Below are 26,459 nucleotides of genomic sequence, written 5' to 3' on the forward strand. Positions count from 1 at the left end.
CTGGGGCCATGCAGCTAAGGGTGAGTGGGAAGTACACCAGGTCAGGCTTGGCTGGAGGAACCTAAGTGATGGGATGGGCTCTCTCCTGTGCCCATCCACAGGTTCTATACCTTTGGGAAGCCTGGTGGAGAGACAGGAGGTATGTGCAAATGGTGCCTTCCTTCCTTCCTTCCTTCCTTCCTCCCTCCCTCCCTCCCTCCCTCCCTTCCTTCCTTCCTTCCTTCCTTCCTTCCTTCCTTCCTTCCTTCCTTTGTTTCTTTCTTTCTTTTTCTATTATCAGCTTGATATAGTACAAATTCTTATCCTAATAGTGAAATGTTTCACTGAGGCTTGCCCAGTAATTGAGTAAAAATGGTGACTTTCAAAATGGAAAAGATAAAAGAGATGCATTGACAGAAATTAGGAGTCTGTGGTCCCTAGGACAGTGAAGAACAGGAAGTGAGAGCCCAGATCTGAGAGGCCAGCCCTCTTAAAATTTGGTGACCTCTTGAGACAATTCCAGAGTGGGTTGTGGATTTTGGAGGGGGAAGGGGGGGGAGAGAGAGAGAGAGAGAGAGAGAGAGAGAGGAAAGAGGCACACAGAGAGACACAGACAGACAGACAGTTTACCATGAAACTTTAGAGAGCCAATCCAAATTTGTTCACCAGAAGGGATCAGTGTCTGGTCTGGAGTTTTGGTCACACCTTCGTGTATAGCCTCAAGGCAAGGTGCCCATTTAGGGTAAGAGAGTGCAGGAAACCAGACTAGGAGCCACCCCCCCCCCAGACCCCTGCATTGTTGGTCAATTTCCAGGACAGATTCAGGGATATTTTCCACTTTTTTCCAAAGACATGAATGGAGGCTTCTATCCCTAAGTTGCCTAGTCTGTTTCCGTCTCCTATCCTCATCACACTTATAGGCTTGTGATGTGAGGCTTTCACCTCTAAAGACTAACGTGGTGAGAGGTACCACAGCTCTAACCTCAAGAAGCCGGGAGAATCCTGAAGTCATGTGTGTTGCTAATGGATTATAGTTGCATCATTTGAAGTCAGCCTGTGAGAGTTTTTTCTTGCCAGAATTCTGCTCAGCATAGTTCAGGGTCAAGTGTTACCTGCTAGCGAGTTCATATCTTGGACTCCAGCCACCAAGCCTCTTGCTAGCCCTTTCGGGACCCTAAGAGAGGAATGAGCTGCCAGAAGGTCCTAATCACATGCATGCTGTCATCTGGAAATGATTACAGTCCTAAGGACAGAGAGAATCCATGTTGATAGCATTGATTAGTTTCTTATTTCTGAATAAGGAGAGTCTCCCTTCACTGCTTAAGATCTTGCTCCAATTTGTTCAGACTTTTCTCTTTGGTGGTGCAAAAAGCAAGCTTATTGTGCTGTGGGGGACCGTTTACACTGGGCTTTGAAGTTTGTAGCCATGTGTACAGTAGCTCCTGAGCCAACTTCAACCAATGCTTACCCTCAGATTATCACATCAAAGACCAGAGGCGGCCCTGATGGGCTGGCAAGTGTGTGGGGGTCCAGAGACTTGGGACTCAGGCTATGACTGAAGATGAAGAGGGGATCCCTGTGGTCCTACATTCCAGTTCCTCAATTCCTTCAGCTGCACATTTGTGACCAAGAAAACCACAGAACAAACACACACACACACACACACACACACACACACACACACACACTCTGCTTTCTAGATGCAAAGGAGGAATTAAAAATGAGAGGAAAAAAAAGAAAAAAAAGAAAACAAAAGTCCAATTTTTGTCTGTCATCTTTCTCTAGAACCCAAACAAGGTGCTTTTCCAGTCACTACTTTAGAACTTTCGCTTGGATTAATTGCTAGGTTAAAAAGATCCTCCAGAAAGGTTGGCGGAAACAATAGAGAATAAATTCTGTCATTGCCCTGGGGTGCTGAGCCAAAATAATGGCAACCCTTAATAGCCAGGCTGAGCTGTGGAGGGCACGGTTATTTTTATCCTAACAAGAGGCTCTGGTGATGGAAAGGAAATTGTCTCTTTGGGAGAGGATTGCTTCCCTGCCTTGACCAAAGCAGTAATAAGTTTCCGGGGCCCCTAAACAGGTGTGTAGAAATGGGTGACCTTGAATGCAGATGAGGAGAAAGGATGGGAAAATTGACAGAAGCCAAAGACTCCCAAGATAACTTGTCACGGAAATAAACAAGCTTGCAGAAATGAAACAGACAGTGGAAGGACTCCTCTAATGAACTGGTTTTGAAGAAAAGCCATTTGGATTCTTTTCCTGTTGAAAGTATATATATAAGGAGGGCTTATCTGTCCAGAAACGAAATCACCTGACTGTGCACCTAAGACAAACCTCTGTATTGTGAAGGGGGGATAGTACTCTATTAATTCTCCTCTAAAGCTTCAACTGTTTAAAATGGATCAAAATGGTAATAGTGGAAAAGTTTGGTTAGGTTATTGATTATTTTTTGTGCCTTTTCAAAAAGATTTACTTTATTTATTTTTTATTATGATATGGGGGTGTGTGCACATGAGTGCTGATTCACATATAGGGAAAACTGCTAATTCTCCTCCTCCCTCTTCCCTCCTCCTCTTGGATTTTGTTGTTGTTGTTTGTTTGTTTTTGATACTGGGTCTTTCTCTGCAGCCCTGGCTGTCCCGGAACTCACTACATAGACTAGAATGGCCTTGAACTCATGGAGCTCAGCCCTCCTTTGCCTTCGGCTCCCACCTTTCTTCTTGGCAGGGTCTACATGAATAGCCCTCATCTTCAACTCTTATGTAAGATGACCTCATTCATTTCTTACTGTTGTGCACTGGGCATTGAAGGGGACACAGACATGTAAGAGGAAGAAAGGGGTGACCTGGTCCAAAACTGGAAGGAAGAGGTGAACAATTTTAAGTGGAGCAGAGTAGCCCTTTCCTAGTCCAGGCAATTTGCTTTGGCTGCTACGTATCTATTTAATTCTGGCTTTTATTGCTTTATCCTCTTGTCTTCTTCCTCTTCTTCCTCCTCTTCTTTAGACAGGGTCTTTTGTATTCTAGGGTGGCCTAGAACTGGCCATTCAGCCAAGGATGACTTTGAGTTTCTGAACCCCTTGAGTAAGGAATGGGGCTGCAGGTGCCTGCTCCCTCCCGCCCTGCTTCTGCCATGCTAGCATGGAATTCAGGGTTTTGTGTGTGCTAGGCAAGCACCTTACTGCTTTTGCTACATCCTCAGCTTTACATGCTCCTTAATGACTGAAATAATTCACAAGCCATTCAAGGAGGAGGGAGAAGGACATAACATTTATTGGCCATCCAGTGTGTGCCTAGCATTTGGACTTCATAATTCTCACAAATATCATCACAAATATTAAATGAAGTGTCCTGCACTGAATAAAAAAGGGGAAGGGGACATCAGCATTCACCTCTTCCTGCTTCCTGACTGCAGATGAGTGTGACCAGGCGCCGCATGCTCCCACCATCACGGCTATAGTGTCTTTACTGCCAGGTCTTCCCTGCTGAAACGACCTACACCCTCAATCCACGAGCCAGAACAAACCCTTCCTTCTTTAAGTTGCCTTTGCTACAGTCATGAGAAAAGGGGCCAACCCAACAACGTCCTCGGAGGGCTGCTGAGCAGGCTTTTTGTCTAGTCTGTGTCCATTTCCACCCCTCTGCGATTACTCACAGCTTTATCCGCGCAATTTCAGTCTACATCCAGGGTTGAATTGGAAAATTGGGGATTACATCTATGCGTGCTTTTGGCAACAGCTGATTTTGTGGTTTACATAATTGGAAATGAGAGAAGGGTTAGAACTTTAGCTTTGTCCACGGCTCAAGCTGCACAAATGCTTGACAACTGTAAATTGGCCGAGTTCTCTTCTGGACACCAGATTCCAACATTGTTCTGCCTTTTGTTGCAGTTTTGGGTTAATTAGATGTTAACAAAAGTCAAGGGCAGATTGTTTTGGAATTAGTTGGCCATGGACCCACGTATAGTGCATTTTAACCTGAACCATTAGAACATGAAGTTGTAATTTATGTCAGTGAGCACATTGCAAAACAGTTTTAAAGCCACATTAAAGTTTAAGAAAGGATTTAGTAGGGTCTGATGTTGTAGTGGTTTCTGGATTAAGGTGTGGGGTGGGGTGACCAAACAATGGTTTCTTTGTTTTCTTTCTAAGTCTGATTATCCTGTGTTGCTCTTTAGTTGACACTGAAGAGTTGAGGTGTGTGTACCATGACTAGGTGTGTGTGCCATGACCAGGTGAGTGTGGTGTGACTAGGTGAGTGTGGTGTGACTAGGTGAGTGTGGTGTGACTAGGTGAGTGTGGTGTAACTAGGTGAGTGTGGCATGACTAGGTGAGTGTGGTGTGACTAGGTGAGTGTGCCATGACTAGGTGTGTGTGTCATGACTAGGTGAGTGTGGCGTGACTAGGAGGAGGAACTGTGTGTTTCACAGATAAATTTAAGAGGAAGGGAGGCATATTGTTCCTTTTTTGGTTGCTCTCACCTAATCCTTGACAAAAGTGACGGAAGGGAGGAGATGCTTGTTTGGAGTTACGCTGTGAAGGTCCAGTCCACATGGTTGAGGAGCTAGGGCCATAGGAACGTGATGAGGGCGGTCACTGCCACCACAGTCAGGAAGCAGAGAAGGGACAGGAAGTGGGCTGTGCTAAAAACCTTAAGCCCCACCTCCCCAGTGTCCTTCAGCAGGCTCTACCCCTGAAAGTTTTCACAATCTTCTATATTATTGTTACTAGCCAAGGACTCTGTGTTTAAACACTTGAGCCTGTGGGAGATACTTCAGAGTTGGGAAGAAAGGCAGGGAAGGGAAGGGGAAGTATAGAGTGATCCTAAATCCAGACAGGCTCCTGGAGATCATCTGAGTCCTGTGGGGTTTTGTTTATTTTTATTTTATTTGCATTGGTGATCTGCCTGAATGTATGTCTGTGTGAGGGTGTCAGATCTTGGAGCTACAGAAAGTTGTGAGCTGCCATGCGAGTTCTGGGACTTGAATCCGGATCCTCTAGAAGAACAGTCAGATCTCTTCACCACTGACCCATCTCTCCAGCCTCTGAGTCCTGCATTTTATCTGAAGGTCAACACAGAGTGGTCGGGCATCTTGCCAGACCATGTGTGAGCCAATAGAGGAATTTACCTAAAATTCCGCAGATCCCCTTACCTTAAGCTCCAGGTGCTCTGGGCTTCCATGTACTAGTTTTCACCTGTTCAGAAGTTGTTTGGGGACCCTGACAGGAAAAGAAAGGCATGCCCTTTGAGAAGAGTTTGTCAAGTTTGGGAATGGCAGGTAGGCAACCCTAAGTAGGTTGTAGCACATCAGGGTGATACTGTGGGAAGCCATTACTGTGTGTGAGGTGGAAGAAGTCGGGTCATAGAGCGGATCCTGGAACCTGAAGATAGAAAGACAGCTTTCGTGCGAGGGATGCCTGATGGGAGAACTGAGTTTCAGTTGAAAGGCTCACGGCATCTCTGTAGACGTTGACCTTTCTCTGCTCCTTACCTCTAGCACCTGCTGGAGCTCCCCATTGGGCAAACTCCTTCTGAAACCAGGATGAGAGAGCCATCAAATGATAGATTGTACAGAGCAGCCTTTTGGGAGGGGAGTGTCCAGAGCAGTGGTCCTCAGCCTTCCGAATGCGGCGACCCTTTAATACAGTTCCTCAAGCTGTGGTGATCCCAACCATAAAGTTACTTCATTGCTACTTCACAACTGTAATTTTGCTACCGTTATGAATCTCAAGGTAGATACTTGCTATGGGGGTTGCAACCGACAGGTTGAGAACCACTGGTCTAGAGAAACAGAAGGACGCGGTTCAGGCTTCCCAAGGAAAATCTTGCTGTCTCTTCCTCCGTCACTCCCCTGGCCCCCACTGAGTTTCTGAAGTAGTTAGTTGGTGGCTGGTTTGTTTTCAGGTCTGGACTGGGTCATGGTCTTCCAGCAGCTTCACAATCAAGCTGACTCTGGTGAGTAGAATGACCCAGGAGTGGGCCTTGCTATTTCTAGGAAGATAGGCTGACCCACCTAGCAATCTGGTTAAAGTTCCTGTGGAATTATAGGCCTTAAACTTAGGGAAACTGCCTAGAGTTCATGCTAATCAGCAAAATGAATTGCAGTGTGGGATAGAATTCCCTGGTCTGCCACTGAAATCATCCTCAAACCTTTGATTGTTCTTGGCTTTCTTGGGAAGTCATGGAAAATGTGATGGCCAGTGAAATAACAGTGCTCCAGGTGTTCCTGTGCACAGAACACAGCACTACATGCACGGCCACTATTTAAGCACAGGTGCGGACCATTTGGAGAGCATCATAGCTGACTGAGGGCTTCCTGTCTCCATCAGTCACAGCACAGGACAGTGAGGCTGAACCAGCTGTACACAAGGCCAGTTCTGCAAGATGGTGTCATCCACGCAGACCTGTATGTCTTTGTAAGGTGATGTGGGGACTTGTCCCAGAGTCTAAGAAGATCACTGGCTAAGAAGGAATTTGATGTAGGAGAGGAGTGGGCTCTTATCATTAAGTTTTAATCTCTATTAATTTATATAGCAGACAAATTATATGCTTAATTACTCAGAAACCCATGGACTCAGTTTAATGGATTGTGACAGTCTATTGTCTATTCACTCTCACTTCTGTGATTTTCTTCTCTACTTAAAAAGTGTTAAATTACATTTATGTGTGTGTATTGTATGTACGTGTATGTGTGTATATATGTGTACGCATGTATATGTGTGTGCTAGTCAGGGTTTCCTTTTATATTTTTCCTTTCCCTTTTTTTTTTGACACAGGTTTTCTCTGTGTAGTCCTGGCTGTCCTGGAACTCACTTTATAGACCAGGTTGGCCTTGAACTCACAGAGAGCTGTCTGCCTCTGCCTCCTGAGTGCTGGGATTAAAGGCATGCGCCACCATGCCCTGTTCTATTTTTCTCTTTCCTTCCTTCCTTCCTTCCTTCCTTCCTTCCTTCCTTCCTTCCTTCCTTCCTTCCTTCCTTCCTCCCTCCCTCCCTCCCTCCCTCCCTCCCTCCCTCCCTCCCTCCCTTCCTTCCTTCTTTCCTTCCTTCCTTGCTTTCTGCAGCACTGAGGATTGAACCATGGACTCATACATGTTAGGCAAGCACACTCTACTGCTGAGCTATGCACTTGCCCTATTTTGTTCTTCATTTCAAGAGGGCTTCACTAAATTTTATAAGCTGGCTTTAAAATCCATTCTGTAGTCCAGGCTCGTCTTGAACTTGGAGTCCTCTCACCGTGGCCTTCCAATTAGCTGAGATTACAGGGCTGCACCACCAGTCTGGCCACTTTTAGTTTGTGAGTTCCATCCATAAATTACAAGATCCCAGTTGGACTCTCAGCCATTTTCTCCAAAGGCCGCACAGTGGGAGGGACACGGAACCAAGAGGACCATCGTTATCAGTCTGTCTTCCTTCTTTGCTGGAAGCTTTCATCAACAGCCTCTGCTTCCATCTCATTAGCCGCTGGGAACCGCAAGGTAAGCCAGTAAGTGAGTGCTTCTATTGGGTCCGCTGAAGTTTCTTAGAGAATGGGGACCCTCTTTTCAAAGATGAGAGAGTGGAGCTCTGGAAAGCATGGGGGATGAGATACCGTCTTGAGAATTTGAGATGATAAGTCCATCTCAAAGCAGTTAACAGAATAGCTGGCTCTTGGAAGCACTCATTTCACAGTATGGAATTATTATCTAATTATAAAGCAATGAGGCTTTTAAAAAGTAGCCAAATTAAACAGAAGAACATTTATGGAGTTTTGCCTTCAAAGGTAATCATCTTGGAAGGCAATATATCATTTTCATTAATTATATGTTACTATGTTCAGTAAACAGCCAGATTGCATGTTATATGCATGTGTTGAAATACCTCACTGAACACCATTAATATGTACACCCAACAGATACTAATAAAAACAAATTAAACAGCAGCAGCAAATTTGTTCCCTCCCCCACCCCCACCCCGCCAGCCTTGTACATGCTAGGCAAACACTATATACTAAGATGCATCTCGAGACCTTCACTTTTTAGACAGGGTCTCCTTATGTAGCTCGTGCTGGCTTTGAGTTTATTATCTAGTCCAGGCTGGTCTGGACGTGGGGTTTTTCCTTCCTTCATCTCTTGAGTATAGCAGTGTGCCAGCTTACTATTCATACAAGAGCAATAGCTTTGTTGATCCCATGTTCCCTCATCAGCTTCGTCAGCTAGTGCAGCCATAAAAATTAGCATTGATTGGCAGTCAGAGATGAAGATAGCGTGTTCAAATATGCCTTACAGCATTCAGCAGGCTCTGCAGGGCCTTCTTCTGATCCAGGTATCTGCTGTTTCCAGAAACCAGACTCCCACATCCTCCTCGCTAACGGGAGACATTTAAATGAACAGAGCGGAGGGAATTCTGTGTAAGACCATGTTTGCCTTTACCGCGCAATGAATCGAATCTGAATTACTTGGTGTTTTTTGTATTAACCTTTGGTAAGTTGTTCATGATAACTTAGGCTTATAGATGAAATTGGTTCATGATCCACTGAAATTTTACACACATTCCCATTTCTTTATTGAAAATGATTGAGTATTTGTATAAGAGAAATTGAGTTTTAAAAGGAATATGTATGGGGGGGGTGTTGCAGGGCAGCTCAATGGCTTAGAGGATAAGATGCTTGCTTAGAAATTTGACAAGTAGAATCTGCATGGTGGGAAGAGAGAAGCAACCTTTGCAAGTTGTCCTCTGGGCTCCCCCCCCATGTATGCGCCACTCCCACATGAATAATTACATCTAATAAAAATATGTTGGGCTGGGCAAGGTTGTTCATACCTATACTTAGGAGGCTGAGGAAGTAAGATTTCTGTGAGTTTGAGGTCAGCCTGAACAACATAGTGAGTTCAAGACCAGCTTGGGTGACAGGGTGACTCCTGTCTCAGACATCTCCCTCACCTCCCCCAAAAATCACACCACAAAATCCAAATCAGCAAACAAACAGATAAACAAAGCATCAGTATCAACACCTCTATATAAATAGGTAAGACTAACTGATATTTCTGTAAGGCCACGACTTTAGGGACACTGAACGCACTAAATCAAGTAGTGATTTCTATAGAGAGAGCTTATGGTATACACATAATTTAAGACTGAAAACTTGCCAAGGTGTAAGTTCTTATCATCTGTCAACTTGAGAGAATGTTGTCTATTACATCTATATAACTTGAAGGGATATTGTTTATTACATCAAGTTTATCATATTATTTTGTTTACCCTGACATCATCAAGTGAAAGATTTAGAAGAATGTTTATCTATCATCCAATCTAACTTCTGTTTATGTGTTTGTTTATTTATATTGTTATTTATGTATTTGAGAAAGGGTCTCATGTAGTCTAGTCTGGCCTCAAAAAATTACTATATAGTTGAGGAAGACCTTGAACTCCTGATTCTCCTACCTCCATCTTCCAAGTGCTGGGATTTAAAAAGGGTGCCACCAGACCTATTGTTTTTTTGGGTGGGGAGCAGGTTTCAAGACAGGCTTTCTTTGTGTAGCTTTGGAGACTTTCCTGGAACTAGCTTTGTAGACCAGGCTGGCCTTGAACTCACAGAGATCCACCTGGCTCTGCCTCCCAAGTGCTGGGATTAAAGGCATGCACCGCCACGGCCGGCCAGACTTTTTTTTTATTTTGTGCATGCAAAAATTAAGAGGCAGACCTTGATGGACATGCTTAAGACCTCATAGCTTACCTATGACAGGACAGGTATCAGGATACAGCCTGTCTATATCTTAGCATCATCCTCATTTCCTCGTATCAGATTTGTCCCTGGTCACATCAGTGCTGACATTGCTCTCGTGAGTTTTCTCTTACTGGGACATCGAAGGTGCACCTTGGGCCTGAGGACTCTGCATACTTGCCTGTTGTGTGTCATGAGGTAATGACTACTTTTTGTGCATCAATATCCTTCCTTCTCTATGAGCTTTAAGTTTCTATGAGGCATTGGACAATACAGCCAGATTATATTTCCTAGTTCTCCTTGCAACTTGTGGCCAAGTAACTGATTTTTTTTTTTTTAAAAAGAGACAGACTCACAAACAGTGATAGTTGCCTCAAAGCTGCTCTGATGACCTTGAGCTCCTGTCTCCCAAGTGCTAGGATTACAGGCCATTGGGTCCTGCTCTGTCTCCTCCCTGATGGTGGGGAATGGTGAGACTGGAGCCAACCCACCTTGAACTAAAAGACGCCATACGCTGAGGATGACAGGGCCATTGTACAAGCTCAGGAACGCCCACCTCTGGGCTGCTGCCCATATGTAGGCCATGGTGTTTAACTACAAAGGCCTTTGTGCTAGGGAGACCCTCGTATGTGACATGATGGGAAAGTATTAACTGCATAGAGCATAGCTTTTCACCACTGTAACTGGTGCCTGGGATAATCAGCTTATGAAATGGAAAGGTTTATTTGGGCTCATTCCAAGATGGATTTGGGCAGCTTCTTAAGGCCTGTGGTGAAGTAGCACAGTATGATAGAAGATAAAGAGAAAAAGTCTCGAAAAATCAAAAAAAAAAAAAGAAAAGAAAGAATGAAAGAAAAAATTAACTCATCGTCATGAACCAAAAACAAAGAAGAAGAAGCAACAGTCCCATAATCCCCTAAAGGCGTGTCCTCACTGACCTGGAGTTGGACTTTCTTTGAACCAGCAGCTCCTGAATAATGACATGTGGGTCTTCTTATTAAGTATGAAAGCTTAACCTAACTCAGGCTTGTTCCCAACAGCTGTTAAAACTTAAATTAGGGCTGGAGAGTTGGCTTTGGGGTTAAGAGCACTTGTTGCTCTTCTAGAGGACCTGAGTTCAATTCCCAGTACCCACATGATGGCTAACAACCATCTGTAACTCCAGTTACGGGGGATCTAATGCCCTGCACACATGTGGTTCATAGACATACATGCAGGCAAAACAACCATACACATAAACACACACACACACACACACACATACACACACACACACAAAACAACAACAACAAAAACCGCAAACTTAAATTAACCAGTTTATATTAATCTATGTTCTGCCACATGGCTCTTTACTTCTCCTCCAGATAGTATTTCTGATTTCCTCTGTGTCTTGTTGGCGAATTGCCACCTCTCTGATTCCTTCCCAGAATCCTATCTCTGCCCAGAAGTCCCACCTATCCTCTTCTGCCTAGCTATTGGCTGTTCAGCTCTTTATTAAACCAATCAGAAGGTGCCTTAGGCGGTTGAGGTTAAATAGACACATCTTCACACAGTGTCCAAGAAGATCGTCCCAACACTGACCTAAGCACCTGTGCCATAGTCACTGTTCTGTGTGTTGTAAAGAGACACAACGACAAAGGCAACTTATAAAATAAAATGTTTAATTGGGGGCCTGCTTACAGTTTCAGGTGGTTAGTCTATGATCATCACGGTGGGAAGCAGACAGGTATGATGCTGGGGCAGTAGTAGTTCGAGTTTATACCTAATCACAAGCAGGAAGCAGAGAGAGAAAGAGGCGGGGGAGGGATACTAACTGGGAGTGGGTAGCCTTTTGAAACTTCAACTCCTACCCCTAGTGACACACCTTCTCCAACAAAGCCACACCTCCTAATCCTTTCCAAACCGTTTCATCCACTGAGAACCAAACCTTCAGTACATGGGGTGGGGTGAGGGCGACATTTCCTGATCCCAACCATAGTAGCCCTGGTTAGGGCCGCTGTACTGTACCCTAACTTTACGACTGATGTTAATTGAAGAGCCGACCATAGCCAGAAGTAGGTTTTCTGTCCTCTGGGCTCAGCTGTACTTCACTGATCTGCTTTACTTGGGCGCTTAACATAACCTCACACCTTGTTTCCATTAATGTGAGGACATTCTTGCTGTAATGCAAAGTGTTCCATGAGACGGAATGTTGACCTGGAGAGTTGTCTGGAGGTCCGAACGTGAACTTTCTGCTTCCAGGATGACTGTGGCCAAATGCCTATTTAAGTAAAAGACTTATTTTCCTCATTTATCTCCTTGGAGGATTGTGAGTAATACTTCATAAAAATGGTTATAAAGCAGTTGGCAATGGCATGCCTCCTGCTTATAATGCTGAACTAATCCAGTAGCTTTCTTGGCACCTCTGTCTCTAATGATTCATAGATGGGCCTTTTTACTTAAAGGGACTTGGCCTTGGCATGATCCACTCAGGGAAGAGGAGCACTCCATGTCTGGGTCATTAGGACTCATTGGCTATCTCATTCTTGCCCTTAAAGTCTTCCTTAGCAGCACGAAGCTGAAGAAAGCATTTGAGCTACAAGGGGTTGGGAGAGCTGGTGGGTCTGGTTCACATACTATTCTTTCTCCAGAGGTGACGTCTGTATTGATGTTCTGATGATCACTTGAACCTGGAGATGTTAGATAAATGAGATAGGCATTTCAAATCTTTCTCATGGATGGACATTAGGTTTATGAAAACACCACCAAGTTAGAATCCTGCTTTAGGTATTAAAAAGGAATGTCTTATGCCTGGTGTGATCCTAATGTTAAGTCAGTGACACATACACATAATAGCTCATTGTGGCAGTGAAACTGTACTGCAGTGTTTGCTGGGAGAGTATCACTTAAGTAGATGACTCTTGACCCTTTTATTTCAGCACTTGGAGAAGTTCACCAGAAAGTGCTGCTTTGTGCCAGGCAGTCTGTACCAGGTCCTTCTGGGCAGCTGCAGGTCTTCAGTTAAGTTGCTTTTGACCATTAATCCTTTGTTAATCCTAAGCATCTCTAGAAGGGATGCATTTGGAACACTTTCAAGATCAAATCCTTTCTCTTAGGAGCATAAATCTGTTAAGAGAGCAGTAACAGTGTATGAGAACACAGTCCAAGTGCATTTTCAGGGAAAAGCATGACAAATGGCTTCAGGACACTGGGAGAACAGGATTATGGCTCTAATAGCTCCACCTGGAAATGATTGGTTAGTATCGAAATCCACTTCTCAGAACTCGGGTCTGGTTGCCATTGCCATGGAATAGGGTTGGATGCAAGGACAAGGCTTGTATCTATCTTCTAATGAGACCTTATTGCTTGCTATTGCATCACCAGCCTCCAGTGCCCCTGGGGAGGGAGAAAGGAAAGTAGTAATGGTATGGGGTAGGAGATGTGGAGAGCAAGGACATGTGATATCCATATCACACTTGTATCAATCTATTTGTTTCTTTGTCTCGTGTAGCTCAGGCAGGTCTTGAACTTGTTACAGAGCTGAAGCTGACCTTGAACCCTTATTCTTCCTGCCTTGGCCTTCCAAGTACTGGGGTCATAGTCAGGGATCCATATGCCTAATCAATATGTGCTATGGATCTTATGTTAGTTAATTCTCATGAACATTATATCCTTCAATGGCCTAGCATAGTAGGGATATCCCCACATACAGAGAGGAGGAAACTGGGAGCCCGAGAGACTACGTATATTCAGCTAGAAGCAGTTGGAGAGAAAATCTGAATCTGTGTTTACCTGATTCCAAGGTCCGTTACTCTTGCCATGAGACCATATTGTCTTTCTGGCAAATGGGGACCGTGCCAGAGGGAGGAAGAGAATCAAGCTAACAAAGCCAGTTATGCCAGCCAGTTTAAACAGATGCTGATGGAGGGCTATTGCTTGGAACATAATCAACATAAACAGGAGGGAGGGGAGAGAGAGAGAGAGAGAGAGAGAGAGAGAGAGAGAGAGAGAGAGAGAGAGAGAGAGAGAGAATCCTGCAACATTGTTCCTGGAGAAAACCAGATGTAAGAGTAAAAGATTGCTGTGTGGTGGTGGCATACACCTTTAATTCCAGCAATCAGGAGGCAGAGGCAGGAGGATCTCTGAGCCTGAGGCCAGCCTGGTCTACAGAGTTCCAGGACAGTTAGGACTACACAGAGGGAAACTCTGTCTTGAAAAACAAGTCAGCAAACAGACAAAAAACCCAAACCAACCAAACAACAGAATAAAAGATTATAGCAATAATGCCTGCATTAGGAAAAGTAGGCCAGCCCCGCAGAATGTGAGGTGTTAGTTAGAAAATGTATGTGGGCTTTAGCTGAATCCCGAGATCCATAAGGTAGGGAGTCGGTCTGCTTACTAAAATTCTGCCATGCTTTAATGGGATAAAACCTGTGGGGACTCCAGGGTGGGGTGAATGGATTTTGCATTTGGAATGGATCTTCTTGGACCAGCGACAGGATTCAGAGGGGGCTTTCCACAATTCTGGTCATTGGTGTATGCATATCCTGTCTCAGGTGCTTAGATCCACAACATGGATCCAGGTTCTCCGGTAAAGGACCCCCCCCCAATAATTAAGACCTCAAGTCAGTTATCCTTAAGATGTGGCAGACCAAAGACAGGATGACGGTGGGACTAGGCTAACTGCATAAGCTTTTCAAAAGCAGGATTTTGTCTTGCAGATTGTAGGACAGGAAGACAGAGAGAGATATTCATCTTAGGAACCATGCATGAAAGTTTAATGACTAGGAACTCACACAACCTCTACCCCCCACCCCCACGGCAGAGTTTCATTATGTAGCTGTAGCTGTTCTGGAACTCACTATGCAGACCACCTCACTCACAGAGATCCATCTGCCTCTGCCACCCAAGAGCTAGGATTAAAGGACTGTGCCACTGTGCTCAGTCACAACCTCTCTTTTTATTTATTTTGAGACAGCATCTCATGCAGCTTAGACTGACCTCACACCTCTGTGTAGCTGAATCCTGATCCTCTTGCCTCTACCTCCCAAGTCCTGGCATTACAGGTATGATATACCACATCTAGCCCAGCTCATCTGGCTCCTGGATGACAGCTGGAAGGAAAGTTGAGACCTCAGCCCTGTGCTCCCAAGGCAAGGAGGTCTGCCAGCATCTAGCCAACCTAGGACCTGATCCTCTATTTTGTTCCAGCCCCAGCTGCCACCTTGAGCGCCTTCTGGTGAGATCCTTGCAGAGACACTGAGCCTGCTGTGGCTGGTTTTCCCCGCCCACAGAAAGGATGAGCTCACACATCAGTGTTGTTTTAAAGCCAGAGGTTTTGGTAATTTGTTACAGTATTGAAAAGAAACGCACTGGGGTTCTTCTCTGTTGGTTCTTTCCACAAGGCAGTAAGGAAAGAGAGTGGCTTAGTTCTTTGTCTTGTTGCTGTGACCCGACAAGAAGCAACTTAATGGAGGAAGGGATTATTTGTGCTCGTGGTTTGAAGAGGTTCAGGTCACCGCGGTGGGGTGGGCACGGGTCAGACTCAGCAGGACAGAGCGTGGTGAAGCCTGGAGCCCGTCAGGTTTCATCCTCTCTTGTATTCAGTGTAAGTCTCCAACCCATGTGGGGTGGGTCTTCTCGAGAGGTTGAGTTTCTTTAGGAGCACCCTTACAGAAATGCCCAGGGTATGCCTCCAAGATGATTCCACAATGAGTCAAACCGACAAGGAAGATTAGGACCCTGCAGTGAGTACAGTTGAGTACGGTTACCTCACCTTGATACGGAGGAAACAGATGCACAGATGTTAAAGAAGTAGCGTGCGCTCCTTGACTCATCAATCAGAAAGCCCGGGTGTGGGCTCCTGTGACCTTCCCAGCAAAGTCTGTCCATCCTATGATACATGTGATGCATGCTATGTTGAGCTGTGTTTTGGTTCAGAAGACAAGGTGGAAATGGAGGGAGGGTGTTTCCGGGGAAGAAGCCAGGAGGCTGGTAAGTTGAGAGACTCCCTTACCCTTTGCAGGTAATTCCTAGTTAGTTTGGAGCCTTTGTAGGTAAAAATGTCTGAAACGAGAACATCTTCTAATCTCTTTGCTATAGCTTTGCACATACTCTGCTGTATGATTCCAGTGGAATTTTCCTTCCTTCCTTTTTCCCTTCCTTCTTTCCTTCTTTCCTTCTTTCCTTCTTTCCTTCTTTCCTTCTTTCCTTCTTTCCTTCTTTCCTTCCTTCCTTCCTTCCTTCCTTCCTTCCTTCCTTCCTTCCTTCCTTCCTTCCTTCCTTCCTTCCTTCTTTCCTTCCTGTTAGTTATTACATTAAATTTGTATGTGCGTATGTGCATAAGGAGTCTCCAGTTGTTTTCTGGGAAGTTCTTTTTATCTTTTCAGACAAGATTTCCTCATGGCCTGGAACTTGCTATGTAGATCAGGCTGGCCTCAAACTCATAGAGATCCACCTGCCTCTGCCTCCCAAATGCTGAGATTAAAGTCATGGGCCTCTGCGGAAGTTCTTTAACGTTGCTGTGGGTGTAGCTCTGTAGTGACAGAGCAGGAGCCTAGAGCTTGCGAGGGTCGGGGTCCAGAGCTAGAGGAGGGCACATATGCTGTGGAAAGAGTCATTCTGCCACTGCTGTCCATGTCTCCTTTCTGTGTCATACAAGTCTTTAGCTGTGCTCCAGGCTGTCCCGATTAAGGATGTTTTTCTAGCTCTCAGGTAGACAGATGTGATCATGTGAAAAAGTTATGGCCAGCAGTCTATGCAGAGAAGTGAGGCATGTACAATTTGGCGAACACAATTAAAGGAAGTGTCTTCTCCTTTGGGTTGTCCTGTCCCTCTGGCTGGGACTGAGATGTGGAGGGGCTTCCCTTTAGACCTCATGGCAGCTGAGTGTGATATCCTAGAGACACAGGGCAACAAAAGCATGGGGCCTTGAGCTCCGTGCATCTCCAGGTTGCTCAAGCCTGGGCTGTTAGGGCGGGCAGTAAACTCTATGCTTACGACACTCCCAGTTCAGGTTTTTGTTACATCAGTCATACCCACATCCTAACGAATGCCTGCACTGAACAAAGCATCTGGGAACAGTATGTATGTCATTCAAATGTCGCAATGCGTGTAAGAGCTACACCACACACACACACACACACACACACACACACACACACACACACACACACGAGCACCACCCACTATTGTTCATGCTGTGCATTCACCACTTTGATCTTTCCAGGCCTCTCTAGCTTGTGCCTCCTTTCTTAGAACCCAACCTCTTGAACTTGACCCTCTCTGGTTCCGTAGCATCCTCTCCTGAGTGGGCTCCTGGCTCCTTTGTCTTCTCAACAGGGATGCTGTGTGCTTCCTGTTGACCCTTCTCACACTGGATGGAGGTGGCCTGTTTCCTGGGCTGTGGGCTCACTTAGGGCAGGAGCTGTCTCCCATCCTACCCGAAAGCCTGTTCCACATTAAGCCCACAATACATCCTTGTCAAATGATCATACATATGAATGAAAGAGGGACCGGAGGAGTGCATAAAAATCACTGGAGACTGGGAAGTCTGCAATGGTTTTATGCATTCCTCATTATATTTGAGAAGCCACTTCTCTGTGCGTTTGATGCTGACACACGTGAGGCTTTGCAATATGGATGCCTGATATAAAAAAGGCTTTTATTTGGGAGGGACGCACTAGACATCGAAAATGAAACGCCCCTCCTTTTTTCTTTTTCTTTGTACAAACTAAGCCTCCAGATGCAGTGAAAGGCACGTAACTTTCCATCCAGTCCTGTACTCATCTATTCCCTTCCACCCTCACAAAATCCCCCTATCTCTATCCCATTATTTTCGAGAAGCAATCACCTCATAAATCCCACCCCACTGAGTCAAATTTAGGTCATCTTTTATTTGGTCAAAATATAGTCTTACTGCCAAGTGGTATCACTATTATTTGGGAACACACATATTGTTTTACGTACAGCTGTGTAGTATTTTATGTTCTCATATAAATGTGATGCCTGGATTATAGCAGAGGCAAACTGGACCCCATTTATTTTAAAAAATAATGGTCAATCAGGTTCATTCTCTCTACCTTCCTGACAGTTTTCTATTTCTCAGAGGGCTCCTCGTCCTGGCTCCACAGTGTTGCTGGGGCGCTGGTGCTTTCCAGGGATAGTTTTTCCTATCAGTCTGCCTGAAGCCCTTAGCTGAAGGAGGAGGGACCGTGTAAAAATCTGCTACATCATAGAGGGGCTCTGACAAAAATATGGCTCCCTCTCCTACACTCCCAGAAAGCTGCTTTGTGTAGGGAGCACAATCTGCAAAACCGTCAGGTTCTCCAAAGGAAAGATCTGGAAGGTGGAGAAACCTGACACTGTTCCTTGGGGAAGGGCATTTGGGACAGATGAAAGGATTCCTCATGGTCATGTACCTCACCATGGACACTAGTATCTTGTTTCCAGGATCTTCCTTGTACACACACACACACACACACACAATTTTTTTTAAAATCTTTTCCTCACTAGCAAATGATGAAGCTAAAATAGAATTCTGGCTCTGAAACTTGGGCTCTGTGCACTGCGTTTGTTGATGCCTCTGCTTCTGTATTTACGACATGTCACCTTGTGCTTCTGTGTCTATTTGTGTGTGTGCATACATTGCTCCTCTCACGGGGTTATGTTCAGGAACATTGCTCTGGAACGCCTTTCACGGAGTTACTTAGGGCATTCCAGAGCCTCATTTTGAACAGACCCAGCCTCCTGTATAATGAAACACATGCTCCGTACAGATGAATTTGAATGTTCAAATCAAATAAGAAAATATGCTCATTTATGCGTGGTTAGGCATTTCCCCCCTTTTCTGTCGGCAGGATCGGGAGCCACATTTTTGTCAGATGCTTCTCTTGTGTGATTGTGTCTTCTTTGGGGTCTGAAGGGAGAGCTCTGCATCCCACAGCAGGCCCATAGGGGAACTACCAGGACGGAGTGGGAAGAAAGGGTGACAGTGTTAGGGTCTTCTCTAGTAGGACCCCTCTGACGTGTGGCCAAATGACCACCTTCCTTCTATGTCCCTTTGTGGGGTGGTGGACAGGCCACTGTTGCCACAGTTTCACAGTTTTCTTTTTTTTGGTTCTTCGAGACAGGGTTTCTCTGTGTAGCCTTGGCGACTTTCCTGGAACTCACCCTGTAGCCCAGGCTGGCCTCGAACTTACAGAGATCTGCCTGGCTCTGCCTCCCGAGTGCTGGGATTAAAGGTGTGCACTACCACCACCATCGCCCGGCTAGTTTTACATCTTTAATACCCCACAAGGGACCATGTGCTCAAGGCTACTGGGAAGTGGGGTATCCTTAGGAAGTATGTCGCCTAGGGCCCAGTGGAAGTTATATCACCAGGGTATGCTCTTGAAGGTAATGTTGGATCCTGGGCTCCTTCCCAGTGTTCTCTCTTTTATTTCCAGGCTGCCATGATGTACCTGTACCACCAGAAGCAACAGGACAGGGACCATGTGACTGTGGATTGAAACCCTGTAAAGCAGGAGTCAACATAAACCTTCTCTCTCTTTGCAGACAGGATATCATGTAGCCCAGGCTGGCCTTGGGTTCTGTACGCAGTGGAGGGTGCCTCATCTCCCATGTGTGGAGATTACAGGAGTCCACAAACCCACATGGGTTCTGTGGTGCTGGGGAACAAACCTGGAGTTCTGGGCCTGCCAGAACACTCTATCAGCTGAGTTACAGCCTTGGGAAGTTCCTTTTGTAATGTTGTGTTTCTTGCTCTTTATGTTGTAACACGTAGCCCCGAGGTTCATTACTGCAGGGGAGAACAGAACTGGCCCCCGGCCTGCCTGTTTTGCTTTGCCGGGGATCAAACCCACACCACTCTACCATCTACCACCCCCTTCACCCCACCTAGCCTGCCCTTTGCTACTCCAGCAAGGTCTGGCCAAGTTGACTAATACCATAGGTTCCCTGTCTGCATTCTCAGCCCTTCTCCATCACACAATACCATGAACCTTACCTAGGGAACATCTGATCACTTTCCTTGCAGCTTTTCAGTGGCTCAGGGTAGACTCCAAGCTTCGTACTTTATGTAATTTGCAAGATGCAGCTCGTCGTGTATCTCCCTCCTCTAAGACTGTGCTTATTTTAATTTTTTTGAGACAAGGTTTCACTGTGTAGTTGAGGCTGGCCTGGAACTCATGGTCCTTCTGCTTCAGCCTCCTGAGTGCCGGAATGACAAGCATGTTCCACCACCACCAAGCTGTACAATTGTCCTTAACAATTGCTGCTCTTCCCAGGGATGGGAGGGGGTCTGCTTCCCCTGTCTTTCCACTGTCAAGTCTAGTCCCTTTGTTTGCTTTGACCAGTTGAGTTGGGAGCTAAGGACACTTCCAAGAGGATGTTTAATAGCCACAAATGATTCGCTTTTTAGTTCCTAAGTGGTCACTAATATTGCGCACAGAGATGATTCTTATCATACACTATCTTCTAGAGTGAATATAAAACAAGTGGAACTCTAGCTGATTGCCCATTTATATGTAACGTTCTGTAGACGTCAACCCTTGCTGTAGGCAACTGAAATTTGTTAGTCACTTGTCCCTCCTGACCTGGTGCTCACCTGACAGAAGTACACAGAGGCAAAGAGGGCGCACACAGATGCGTTGTGAGGAGCTCCTACATGGGCGGCTCACTCTGCCCCCCTCCCCCCATTCTAGTCCATTTTAAGTACGAATGCTGGTCGGGACTCATGGAGGAGCCACAAGTTTGTTCGGGTTCTACTCTAGTAAGAAAAGCTTTTTACACATTCCTCAGTGTCCTTTAGGGCTCTGCCAGGAAGAGCCCTATTTCAGAAAACTCTTCCTACCTCTGAAGGGCGGCCCAAGAGACCCCGTGCCTCCCACTAGTCTACTATTTTGCACTTGGAGCGTACCTTACCCATTTTCCATAGATGGTCTGTAAGGGCAGTTAGGATTCTTCTGGTGCCTCCAATCTCTTCCTCTTCCTTCCCACTTTCTTTCTTCCTCCTCTCCCCTCTCCTCCTCCCCCTCCTCCTCTTCCTTTCCTGCTCCCCCTGGTCTTTTTTTCCCTCCCTCTCCTTCTTTTCTTCTCCCCTCCCCTTTTCTCTTGTCCCAGCATGATGTTTACCACAGTGTATACTCATTACAAATGTGTGCTGTCTTCCTTCTTCGCTGTCCTAAAAAAAAAAGTACGTACAGAGAAATGGAGCTACCAACAGCCTATGTGAGTCATCTTGGATGTGGCTCCCCGCATTCTCCAAGCCTGGCTGAGCTTCAGCTTGTCTTGAGGAATGTGTTCCTGCCTCTCAGTGTGAGGTTCCTGGAACAGATCCTCATAGGAGTGTGACGTCATTACTACTCCATGGTCTTGTGGAGGGCTGGGTCCGGCTCTCCTTCTTCCTAACCTGGAACAAAGAACGACTGAATTTTTTGTCCCATTCAAACCCCTCCACAAACTGTTTTCCTTTCTGGCCTGTTCCTCCTCCATCCTCATCCACTCCCTGGTTGATCCAGACTCATCATAGCGTCTGTCTGTCTTTGGATCATAAAGCCTTTCTTTTCTTGGCTGGGACACATGGTAATGCTTCTATACAACAATTAAGCCTCATTTCAAGGTGAGTTAATTTCCCACCAGCTTCCTGTGGCTGAGACCGTGAATCTGCTGAGGGTTAGAGTCCAGAGTCTGCACAACTGAGGTGTTCAAGCTGTCCCTGACAAGCTTTTGTCTTCGTACCCTTGTGTCTGGCTATTCTTGTCCCCTCTGCCTTCACTGAGGCTGGCATTTCCATGGCCCTCCCTTCAGGTTGGCTTTTTGCTTGTGTGAGTGCTTCTTGGACTGACCTCTGTCTTTACTACACGATGATCTCGGAAGGTCGGCTTCCGTGCTTGTGAGATGGACCCGGGAGTACTCACCCAGCAGGGCTGTCCGAAGTCCAGCGGCAGGCCGTAGGGAAAGCGGCCAGCACGGGGTAAAAAAGGAGAGTTCCCAGAGCTTCTCCTCCAGTTCCCTGGGCTGGCGAGGACACAGGGGTCTCCCGCAGTTACCTGAGGTCTAAGGTGGCCGCAGCCTCTGTTTCTCTGTCACCCCCCACAGGTACTGTACTCTAGTTCTGCCGCCTGGGACTCGGCGGACTCTTCTTCTCCCCCACCCCCTCACCTTTTGGTTTCATCTGTCCTCCTGTCTAGGTTTTCACTGCTCTCCCTCAGGGCCGAGAACCCCTCTGCCATCTGCCCTCACCACCCCAGCTGTTCGTCGGTCACCCAATCCTTTTACAGTATTCCTTTCCCAGGTAGTCAACAAATGACTGCATTCTCCGAGCATCTCCCAAAGAAAAGGCCTCTGCTTTGTCTCTTTGTGTGGGTGTGGTGTGCCTGTGTGTGGGTGTGTTTGTGTGTGGAGGCCAGAGGCTGATGTGTCCTGTCTTCTTTCCACCATATGGATTGAGGCACGGTCTCTCCCTCGAACCCAGAGCTCACCAGTTCAGCTGGTCTCCTTAGCCAGCTTGCTCTGGAGGTCCCTGGTCTCTGTCTTCTGGGTACTGGGATTACTGGCAGGCCGTTACTCCTACCCAGCATTTGGGTGGGTGCCGGAGATGCAAACTCTGGTCCTCACGCTTGGGCAGCAAGTCTTTCCCCACGGAACCACCTCCTTACCCTCCGCCTCTCTTTTTGTTGTTTTGGGGACAGGATTCCATGTAACACATTCTGTTGCTGTGGATGGACTTGAACTCCAGAGCCTCTTGTCTTCCACGTGCTGGGATTGCAGGTGTGTACTTCCACACTTAACTGTTTCTTTAAAAATGCCTGACATTGCTGTTCCATTTCCTTTTACATTTTATTTATTCGTATATTTAGTGTGTGTGTGTGTGTGTGTGTGTGTGTGTGTGTGATGTATGGAGGTTAGAGGACAACTTGTGTAAGTTGGTTCTTTCCTCCCACCACGTGGATTTGGCATTGAAACTCAGACCCTCAGACTCAGCCTTGGCTGCTAGGCATTTTTTACCTGCTGAACCATCTTTGGCTCAACCTTGCTGTTTCAATACAAGTGAGGCTCTTGCAGGAGCTGCTCCAGAATTCCTGACTCCATGAGTCCTCAGGGGGGGAAGGGGGTCCCTTTCACCAGCTCACTGAGGGAGACCCTTCCTAAAGACACACCAAGACAGTCCCTGTCAAAGATGTAATCTTCAAACTTCAATGCTACCCAGGCTTTTGATTATAGAGACAAGAAACCCTCAGAAGTCCCTATGGGATAGCCTGAAGGACACTTCAGACCCATTCTGAATTTTGTCATTAGTTTGCAAAGTCACTGGGGTTGTGTTTCTCACTCCATCTATAAACACTAACATGTCTGACAGACTTTAGGAACATTCTCACCCTCGATTCTTTTTCAATACACTCTCCATGGAGTTAGAAATTAAAGATGAAACCCTAGAGCACAGAATACTTATTTATTTCCCACTTTACCTCCTTCCCTGGTCTAGTCAAGAAACTTTCAAGAGAATAAAAACTCCCCAAAGGAGCTATGGGAATCGTGGAAGTTGACTCTTCTTTTGTCTAAGATTGGCACCAGGTACTCTAATGACGCAAACATAGACTGACTATGCGTGACTAGCGTGGATTAGTGACTGTTACAGAAATGCAGCTGAGGAGGGCCAAACTTCCTTCAGTGTCTGCCTCTGCTTTTGACTTATTTGACACTAGTGATGAAACTCAGGGTATAGCCCCTGAATTTACCCCCTTGAGCTCCTAGCTGAGAGATCCTAGAGAGAGGCGGAGTCAGGAAGCTCCCCCACACCCTAAGGATAGAATCTGGGGAGTTCCCTCATCCCCTTAAAGACCTGAATCAGCCAAGATGAAGCTCAGTGATCTTTTCTTATTGACCTGGCAGATTAAACCCATCACAGAGGAGACTGGAAACCAAACCCTACACTAGAGTCCAGAGGAACTCTGTCCCAGGTCATGGCCCATTTTCTGGGCTTCTTCTCTCCACTGAAAAGGAATTCTTCAATACTGTCTTACAACTCCAACTTCTCCCCTATGAAGAGGGTACTTAGTCTTTAACCACCTGCACCCTCTTTGAGTTTTGTCTTTCCTGTGGCTCCATTTGCATAAGATGATGCTTGGCTGTCTGTCTGTCTGTCTATTTCAGCATACCCAGTTGTAGAAACGTCAATGAGAAGGTCTGAACTCCCCTACCTCGGGCAAGTTAACTGACAAGGTTTTGGATTTATGGGTGCAATGTTACCCCTGTCACTGTTTAGTTGGAGTGAGCCCCTGAGACGACAGGAGTGTCCAGGGAAGGAGCGGCTAGGTCAGCCTTTATAGTGAAAATAGCCAAATGTAAGAGACAGGCGAGGTCTCAAAGGAAACTGGAGGAGGGCGCTCTGGCGGTGGACGAGCTGGTTTTGGCTGATTAGTTCTGAGCTGGGGAAACGGGAGATTCAGGCAAGGTTATATGGTTCTTCAGGGCAAAGCTGAACAAAACCCACTTTACTGCCTGTTTTATAGATTATGACTTTTAATGACTCCTGCAGCAGACAGTCCCTTCTCCCTAAAGCGAAAGTGAACTTGTTAATCTGCAGCTAGTTTTGCATTTAAATAGCACCTTGCATTTCCAAGGTGCTTATCAACCATTCATTTATTCTTCCTCCTGCAAGATTCCACCCTTTTCTGTGTGTTGGGTGATTGGTTTATCTGAGGCAGGTTCATCTGTAGTCCAGGCTGGCCTTGAACTCCCGATCCTTCTGCCTCTACTTCTAAAGTGTGAGGATTATAGGCCTTGCCACTGTGCTCAGGATATGTTGCTTTATTTCCCTTGAGATAGGGATTCTGTCTTAGGTCACTGTGAATCCCCTGGCCACAGTCCAGATGTTGACCCAGCCATTTGTGTGTGGTGTGCCTGTGTGTGGAAGCGTTTGTGTGTGCTGGCAGGAGGTGGATGTTGCCTCTCTTCTTTCCTCCTCCTCATGAATTGAGGCAGTGTCCCTCACTTGAACCCAGAGCTCACCAACTTAGCTAGTCTAGCTGGCTAGATTGGACCCCCCTCCTTTGTGATCTGTAAAGGATCGTGTTATGAGAATTCATTCAGTTTTATCACCCTGAAGCCTGAAATGATCCATCCACTGATCCATAAAAGTCTGTCCATCGTTTTCTTCTTTCAGGTCTGTGGCCCTGATGCTCCCAGGTCATCTGGAGTCTGATCATGCCAGGATAAAAAATAAATAAAGTAAATAAAAGGAAGAAGGGGCCATGTGACTCCTCTCTCTTCTCTTTTTAAGAGGTCAATTAGGATGGCAAGAAGCACCATCTCCTTCCAGCCTGTATAGCCCAAGGTCCTGGGTGTAGCAAACACCATTACATTTCCTTTTTATGTCTAAATAAGAAGGTTCTAAACCTAATGCAAACTATATACAATAAGAATGATTATCAAGTAAGTATTGTCCAGGAGAAACAAAGGCTAATAACACAAACAAAAATGGAACTACAACCAACAAGAACAACATCAAACAAGAAACACATACTAAATGTCCAGAAATGTCCAGAACATAGGTAAATGGCAAATTATGGAGATTACTCCAATAGCTGTCCTATCCTAAAGAATCTAACTCTAGTACCTAATATGTTTTTAGCTAAGATATGAGAGGACTGTAACTGTAACTATCTAGTCTTCAACCCCATCAAATATCTGAGAAGGGAAATAGCGTTACCTGAGAAAACAGGAAGTACAAACAAGCAATTTCCGAAAAATAAATAGAAAAAAAGAATAGACAGAGATAGCTGGCAGCCTGGATGGTCACCTAAAGATTCTCAGCACTGTTGGGACATCCATTTTGGCTATAGCCCTAGAATATCTGACCCTTCCACACCAGGGATTTAGTTTCTACTTAGCAAAAGATTTTGCTTTTAATCTCTGCACTCAGGGGGCAGAACAGGCAGATCTCTGTGAGTTTGAGGGTGCCTGGTTCTGCATAGTGAGTTCTGGGATAGCCAAAAGCTACATAGAGAGAACTTGTCTCAAACAAAACAAAACAGAACAAAACATTTTTTTATTAGCATCATAGTCAAATCACAATCAAATCATTTGCTTGGAACATTCATTTCGGAGTGTAATATGTAGCCTCACCCACTGGCCACCAAATCCATTTCAGATAGCTCTGTGTCAGCACTGCTTTTTAGTTTGTTGAGTAAATTGTCCACTTTGTCATATCCTCCTGCTCCTTTTTTATTTGGTGGTATCCCTGAGCTGCAGATGCTGCAGACGTATCCAGTGTGGCTGGGTTCCCCACCATCCATGGATCTCTACACTGTGTTCACTCACCCCCCCCCCCCCCTTTTTTTTTTTTTTTTAAACTCTGGTCTTCTGGAGGCCTGCCACCCAGCTCCCAAATAATCACATGGAAACTTATTCTTTCTTATGAATGTCTGACCTTAGCTTGACTTATTTCTAGCCAGCTTTTCTTAAATCATGCCGTCTACTTTTTGCCTCTGGGCTTTTACCTTTCTCTATTTCTGTATATCTTTTCTTTCCTCCTTGAATTCCTTGTCTGGCTGATAAGCTGGCCCCTCTGGCATCTTCTTCTCCTCCTTTTCTCACTCCTGTTCCTTTTCTCTTTCTCCTTCTATTTCTTCTCTCTGCCTGCCAGCCTTACCTAACCCTCTCCTGCCCAGCTATTGGCTGTTCAGCTCTTTATTAGACCAATCAGGCATTTCAGACAGGCCCAGGAACACAGCTTCATAGATTTTTAATAACAAATGCAACATAAAAGAATGCAACACATCTTTGCGTCATTAA

The 26,459-nt window shown here is 45.7% G+C and overlaps 1 long non-coding RNA gene across 1 annotated transcript; it reads left to right on the forward strand.

The window, feature by feature from the left end:
- Positions 1-22,029: 22,029 nt before the first annotated feature.
- On the forward strand, positions 22,030-25,049 carry LOC119088015. Its single transcript, XR_005091569.1, has 3 exons — positions 22,030-22,247; positions 22,355-22,433; positions 24,829-25,049. It is a non-coding gene; the product is annotated as an uncharacterized LOC119088015 (long non-coding RNA).
- Positions 25,050-26,459: the final 1,410 nt, after the last annotated feature.

Source organism: Peromyscus leucopus, chromosome 5, assembly GCF_004664715.2.
Source record: "Peromyscus leucopus breed LL Stock chromosome 5, UCI_PerLeu_2.1, whole genome shotgun sequence".
In the NCBI taxonomy this organism is placed as follows: Eukaryota; Metazoa; Chordata; class Mammalia; order Rodentia; family Cricetidae; genus Peromyscus; species Peromyscus leucopus.